Source organism: Vidua macroura, chromosome 1 (genome assembly GCF_024509145.1).
Source record: "Vidua macroura isolate BioBank_ID:100142 chromosome 1, ASM2450914v1, whole genome shotgun sequence".
Taxonomy (NCBI): Eukaryota; Metazoa; Chordata; class Aves; order Passeriformes; family Viduidae; genus Vidua; species Vidua macroura.
The window spans coordinates 154,428,374-154,435,761 of NC_071571.1; the positions used below are offsets into that span (position 1 = coordinate 154,428,374).

Genomic DNA, 7,388 nt, shown 5'->3' on the forward strand with positions numbered 1-7,388 from the left:
TTGTAGTTGAGTAGGTTTTTGTAACTCTGATTTTGAAATCAAAGAAGAAAACTGAGGAGACGAAGGAGGTAGAGAAGTTTATCTCCTTCTAGGACAGAAAGGGTTTAGCGCAGAAAGTGCTGGCTCTGATGTGGCGCGGGGGTTTCCGTGCGCCGGCCGGGCCGGGCGCGGGGCTCGGCGGCAGGAGAGCGGCGAGCTGTGCGCGTGCGCGGGAGGCGCGCTGCCGCGGGGAGCCGAGCGGAGCCGAACGGAGCCGAGCGGAGCGAGCGGCTCCGAGTTGAGGCGAGCCGAGCTGCGCCGAAGAGGCGAATCCAGCCGAGTCTAGCGGAGAACAGCCCGAGTGTAGGCGAGGAGCCGAGTGGGGCCGAACCGAGCCGAGCTCCGCCGAGCGCAGCATCCCGAGCAGGGCGGGCCGCCGGGGCGGGCTCGGGGTGGATCGGCGCTCTCTGAGGCTCGAGCCCCTCTTGTCCCTCTCTCTACCAATCCTTCTTCCTTTCTTCCTCCTTCCCGTATTCCCCTTCTTTCTCTCTCTATCCCTTAGTTCCCTCTCTCCCCAAAGCCGACCCCTTTCTCTCCCTTTTCGGTCTCCCCTCCCGTCCCCCCCTCTACCCTTCCTTCCTCCTCCCCGTATTCCTGTTCTTTGTCCGCGGACCCTCCCCTCCTCTCCCTCGCAAACCCGACCCCCACTGCCCTGTCCCTATCCCGCTCCTCCGTTCTATTCCTCTTCTCTCCCTCCTCTGTGCACCGTCCCTCTTCCCCGCTCCCGGCCTTTCCCTTGCCCTCCCGCTTTCCTCCACAGCCCGACCTCCCTCCCTCCATACGCTGTCTCACGCCCTGCTAGCCCTCCTCTCTTGCCGTCGCCCCGTTCCTTCTTTCCCCGCAGCCGCGGGGCCGGGGGCGCCGGAGCATAAAGCCCAGAGGGCCGGAGCCCGGCGGCCCCGGGCCCTTGCGGGAGTCCCCCCGCACGGGGCCGGAGGCTCTCGGCGGATCCCCCCGTGCCGGTCAAACCCCGCCCGGCCCCGCCGGACCTGCGGCTTTGCCGGCATCGCGCTGAGAGCGGCCCCCGCTCGGTGCCGTGCCGTCCGTGCCGCGTCCCCGCCGTCTCTGCCGCTCCCTCTCCCTGCCCCTCGCCCGTGACAGCGAGGCTGGGCAGGAGCTTCGACCCTTCTGGCGGCTGCCCCCCTTTCTTGTTGCGGCAGAGTCCCTTTCGGGGGGGATGTACATGTGGAAAGGGATGGAAGCAAGTGCTGGGCTGCTGTCCAGGGCAGTTAAGACTCGTTCTGTGCCTTCTTTGGGGGCCAGGAAAAAGGGGTGAAGACTCGGGGCTCTGGTGTCATTTGGGGCACCCTAAGGTCCCTAGGAGAGGGACGCACGCTGCGGCGGAGGAGCAGGTGGGTGGCGAATGAGGGGGGGTCCTGCCGGGTGCCGTCCCCCCGAGGGACCCAAAGCTGCCCCCAAAATGCACAGGGAGGGGGGTGTGTAGAATACTACTAAATCCTGGCAAATGTTTCGTTTTTATAGGTATTGGTAAAAATAGGAAAGTATTGCTAAATTCATTTGGAAAGAAAGCCAGAACAGCCCCAGGTATGCGCTGTGAGGATGTAATGTATAATTAATATACGTGTATATATAAATATAAATAGAAAATAGAAAAAAATACAAAATCACAGAAATCGATACAATACCTCATAGATATTCTAGTGTATATGTCTTATTATACCACATTACATGTAATATATTATATCTATCTAAATATAGTACGTCAATATACTGTAATATAATATACAAGAGCATGTAAATGTAAATATCAAAAGCATGAATATAGAAATATTCAAATATAGTTTAAAATAAAAGGATTTTTAAAATTTTGTATTTGTTAGTAGGCAGGGTTTTTATTGTAAAAATTAGAAATATAAATAAGTTAGAAATCTATGTATAGAAGTATATCATACGTACATTAAAATCTATATAAAAATTAAAATGTAAGTAAATAGAAGTATTAGCAGTATGTATGAAATATAATATATATAATATTTTATCTATCTTGTTATCTTATTATATATATTATATACATTTATAAATATAATCCATCCATAGAAAGTATAAATGCAAATGTGATTATAATGATGAAAATATGCTATAAATATTTAAATATTGTTTAAAGAAAGGGCTTTTTTGGTTTTTATTTGGTTCGAGGCAGGGTTTTTATTTAAAAAAATATGAATATACATTTTATTTTGATAGACTTCTAAATATAAAAATATATAATCAATGTATAAAGATAGATATAAAAATATAAAATATAAGTAAAAATAAGCAATAGGAAGAGATAGAATATAAATAACGACATATATCAATCTACCTTTAAAATGCAAATTTGAATATAAATGCGAAAAATATATAGATAAATTTACAAACAGTTTAAAAGAGGTTTTTTTTTTTTTTTTTTTTTTTAGGTTTTTACTTGGATAGATGCAGGGATTTTATTTTTAAAAATATAAACCTTTTAGAAATATCAATCTAAATATAGAAATATGTAATCAATATATTTAGACATGCATAAAAATATAAAATAAAATAAACTTTAAGTAATATGAATGAATGTAAGAAATTATAAAATGATCATTATACATCAGTATACATTTTAAATCAAAATGTGAATATAAATATAAAAAATATAAAAATAATATAGATTGAAATATAGCTTAAAAGAAAAGATTTTTTATTTTGGTTATTATTGGGTTAGAGGCAGTTTTTTTTTTTGTTGTTGTTTTTTTTTTTTTTGTCGGTGTTTTTTGGTTTCGTGCGGGCTGTTTAGGGGCATTTATTGCAGAGGATGTTTTGAAGGGGGTCGCGCCTGTTCTTCTTTGCGCGCCTTCCCCGCCTGCAGCCCCAGGGCGGGCGGCAGTGCCGCCGCCTTGTGGCCAGAGTGCGGGACTGCAGCCCTCGCCCGAGGTCCTCCCGCGGCCGCCATCTTGGGAGTGGGTTGTCGCGGACTCGCTTGACCTTCCCAATATGGCGGCAAAAAAGGCGGGAAAAACGAGGACCACGGTCTGTTTACTGCACTGCCTGCACGCCACCCTGACGCCGGCGCCGCCCCGCGGGATTTTTTTCGCTTTTTCCCGTGTCGTGGCCACGGACTGTGAGCTCAGCGGCTGCGCGGGCGGTCAGGTTGTGAGCGGGCGCCGACAGGCATCGGCAAAAACGCCTCTCCCTTCCGAGGGCCTCACGCGGCCGCCATCTTGAAAGTGTCGCGGCGGCCGGGACACTCTTGACCTTCTCAATATGGCAGATAGGGGAAAAAAAAAAAAAAAAAAAAAAAAAAAAAAAAAAAAAAAAAGCGCGGGAAAATCGTGGTCCGCGTGCTGCACTGCCCGCGCGCCACGCAGGCGCCGCCCCGCCGGGATTTCCCGCGGCCTTGCCAGTACTGCGGACACGGGCTGTTGCCACACTTGCGCCGCGGGCGGGTGGGTTTCAGGCAGCATTTTTCTTTTAAATAAGAGATCGTTAATATTAATATCATAGAGCTAGAATTTGGTTACAGGCAGGGCTTTTATTTTAAATAACAGAACTATTTTTGCAATATAAATATAGAAATGTATCATATATATATCTAGATCTATAAAAAGATAAAATAGAAATAAATAGAAGTCATAGGAAGATATTTAATATAGAATCGAAATAACATCATGCATCAATATACATGATAAATGGGAATGTGAAAAGTATAAATATGAAAGATAGTTAGAGAGAGTTTAAAAGAAAAGGATTTTGGAGGGGTTGTATTGGGTTAGAGGCAGTGTGTTTTAGTTTGTGTGCGGGTGTTTTTTGGGCCATTTATTTTTCAGGATTTTTCCAAGGGGATCGCCCCCGTTCTTTTCTGCCTCCCTTCCCTCCGGGCGAGCGGCAGCCCCCGGCTGTGGCCGGCGGCGGTGCTGCCGCCTTGTGGACAGAGAGCGGTACTGCAGCCCCCCCCCAGCCAGCGCCCTGCCCCTCGCCGCTGGGTGCCGGCTGAGGGGGGAAGGACGGCTGCCGAGCGTGGGAAGGGCGAGGCGCGGGAGCGAGCGGCAAGCGGGGCGGTGTCTGTAAATAGAGGGGAGGGGTGAAGGAGATTCGGGAGAGCAAAGGGACCCGATGACCGAGAAGAACGGCAGCGGCGAGGGCGGCCCGGCGGGGCCGCTTTCGGCGGGCGGCGGAGGCGCGGTCGCAGCGCTCACGGGCCGGGGGCGGCGGGCGGGGGGCGAGCGGCGTCGGAACAGGGCTGCACTCCCCTTTCCCGATCCCCGCGCGCGTCCCTCTCTAGACGCTGGAAGCGACCGCGTGCCGGAAAATGCCGCCGGGGCGGCGCGCAGGCGGCGGAGCGGGGCCCCGGCTTTCCCCGCCCCTCCTGCCGCCATCTTTGGAAGGTCAAGCGAGTCGTCGCCGTCCCGCCGCGTCCCTGTCTCGTCCCGCCGCGTTCCCGCCGCCTCCCCGTGCTTCCCCGCCGTCTCCACTCTGACACGATCCGCCCCCGTCCCGGACCCCCTCCGCTGCAGGGAAATGCAGGAGAACGCGAAAGCATCGGGGCAGAGCAGCCGCTGGAGGTGCCCGAGCCGTCTCCCCCTTGCCCGCAGGGCCGGAGTTGCCCACCGCCGGGAGCTGACAGGTACGCTGACAGCACGGGCGGCTCCGGCACGCTTTGCCTCGCTGTGTTCCGGTGCCGTGCTGCTGCGGGAGGACGGGGCCAGCGCTCCAAAGGCCAGCGCAGAGCGCTGGCGAATGGGAGGCGAGGAAGGCTTGGGCTAAGGATGGATTGAAACCGGGCTGCCTGTAAGTGCGCAGAGAGACCTTTGTCGTCCACGCTGCCAAAAGGAGCACCTGGTACGCCCTATAGGTGTGCCTTGTGTTTCACGTGTTTTCATTTCCTGTTTGTGTCATCCCAAAAAGCAGGGACGGAGCAAATGGGACTGGTTCCCACTGTTGCTGTGTGAAGGCTTTTTACAGGCTGCTGTATTGATGTCATCTTTTTTTCACCCCAAGCTTGGCTTCTCCCATCCTTTTCCCGTGGCTGCTGAATTGGGTGTTCCCAGGAGGGCTGGGTTCCTCAGCAGGGGGTCTTAGGAGTTGCTGTGGATTCTGATTTTTCTGAAGCTGTATGGAGGCGTGCTAGCGAATCAGCTCTTTTCTCTCCTGAAAAGCTTTCCATCTATGTCCACCCGTGCGTCTCTGTGTTTTAATCACGTAGGCGGACGCGTTGAGGTTTTTGCTTTCTAGGCCAAAAGCTGAGGCAGATGACTGTTTGCTTTGTCTGTGTGAGGAGTGGCATTTGTGCTGGAGAGCTGCGGTTGGGAGGAAAAGATGGACTAAAGGTGCTCTGGGGACGGGCACGGGAGGAAACGCTTGCAGAGAAAGGCAAGGCAGTGATGATTGCGGAGGAGAAATGAGAGGTGGTTGCTTCCGATCCGTGGGGACTTTCCTTGGGAGTGATGGATCAGAGAGCGTACGGAAGCAGAGAGCATCTTCTGGCTGTTGCTGCTCCGTAAACTTCTCCCTGGCTTCACAGGTCCGTGCTGGAGAGTGGGAGAAGGGTCCCTGCTGGCTGCCGTGTCCTGGGTGGGCACAGAGCTCTGACCTTGGCCAGATGGGCTGGTGAGTATTGAATCAATCCCTGCCTCCTCGTGAACAAGTTGTTTGAAGGAGTTTGAGGCAGGGACGGCTTTTAGCCGGGTGCAGTTCAGTTTCTTTCTCACAGGTTTCCGGGTGTTTTGATCCTGACGTCACCAAACCCTCAGATTTGCTGAACTGGGGCTCTTACCTGTGTGACCCGTGAAATGTCCCGGAAGCTGATCGATGTCTTTGTGCTCCTGCTGTGTTCATTTGGGCTGTGCTTCAGGCTTCTCTCCCGGGGCCCTTGCCGTTGCTGTATCTCTTGGATGCCGTGCAGAACGGAATCAGGCAGCCAAGCCTCAGGTTCACCTTCTCCCTCACCCTCTGCGCTGCTCGTGTGGCACAGCAGATCCTGAAGCCAGGTACTGGAACGTGCTGCGTGTGTCACTGCTGGGGTGAAAAACAGAGCCCTGGGGAGTGTTGATCCCCTCACCTGCTCTCTGCTCGTGCGCTCTTGCCTGAGCTTTTCCTCCTGGGCAAGAGAAGGGGAGGGTGGGCAGCAATGGGAACGCGCCTCAGAGCAAAGGCCTTCTGCAGTTGCCGGGCTGTTCTCCCAGCTCGGAGCGCTGCACGCTCACTGACTGCAGCTTCCACGAATTGTCGTCCGTGCTTGTGGATTGGGAGCGCTGTCCTCCTCCACCATGCCAGCTTTTTCTCTTTACAGAGGAGCACGTGTACATAAGGGTAAAGAGATTCCTTCTGTCACACTGGTATTTGGACCTGAGAAAGGTACCAGGTTTTCTCCAGCTTTTCTACAGTTTTGATTTTGAGGTAAGAGTCCCATTTTAGGTACCCAGTAATTCTTCAGAAATGTATTAGAAACAGCCGCAAAAATACAATGAAACCTCATTCTCCCACAGGTAGTTAATTAGAAGCGTCTTTCTTCTGTTTCATATAGGAATTCAAAATGTTATTTCTGTGAGGTTTTTGTTGTCTTCTTAATACTAACGCACAATGAGTTGTGCTGTGTATGCTCTGTGAGCACAAGAAAAGAATGTTCTGCCCCGGCTAGCTACAATTCCTCTTTGAGTTTAGGTTAGTAACTTGGAGTTCAACTGAAGTATTTTAGAAACAGCAACTTGTAAAATTCCATTTCCACTGCATGTTTGGGCTGCAGACTGACTGTTCCCAATGGATGTTAGCGATTAAATTTGATAGGAATGGAAAATTGAGAAGTCCAGAACAAGCTGTGGTAATTCCTGAGCTGGCACTCAGAGGGAACCGGGGTTTTGTGCTCTTAGGAGCAGGTATCCTTTGGAAATGTCGGAATGTCTGACGGTGGTATTTTTCTTTATGGCTTCCAGTACAAAACAGCACGAGTGGATCCTCAGATTTCTTGGGGAAGGGCTGCGTGACAAACATTGCTGTGAGCTCTATGTCTACCAGAGGATTTTCCAGGTCATTCTTGCCTTTTTCAGCAGTCCTTTGTGTGACCAGGGCTCCCAGGTAAGAATTGAAAAAGAACAGTTCCCAAATACCCCAAAACCACAAAAGCTTGTATTGGCCTCGAGATCTCAAGTACCAAACAGAAAGGAATAGCTGATTCTGCCTTGGTCCTCTTGAAAATCTGTTCCTTGTTGGTTTTGTGGATGTGTGGAGGGAGAAATAATTTTGCTTGTGTCTAAACCGGTCCCATCCTTATCCCCTGAAACTGGGACCGGTTCCTGCCGTCGTGGAGCCTCACGGGGGTGCCGTGGTTTTGCTCCTGCAGTCGGGGCCTTTTCTTTTTGGGGTCTCTATTT

General features: G+C 51.0%; 1 long non-coding RNA gene across 1 annotated transcript; it reads left to right on the forward strand.

Moving 5' to 3' along the window:
- Positions 1–4,733: 4,733 nt before the first annotated feature.
- LOC128817921 (uncharacterized) lies at positions 4,734–5,743 on the forward strand. The gene is made up of 3 exons (XR_008440344.1): positions 4,734–4,809; positions 5,543–5,628; positions 5,732–5,743. It is a non-coding gene; the product is annotated as an uncharacterized LOC128817921 (long non-coding RNA).
- The last annotated feature ends 1,645 nt before the right edge of the window (positions 5,744–7,388 follow it).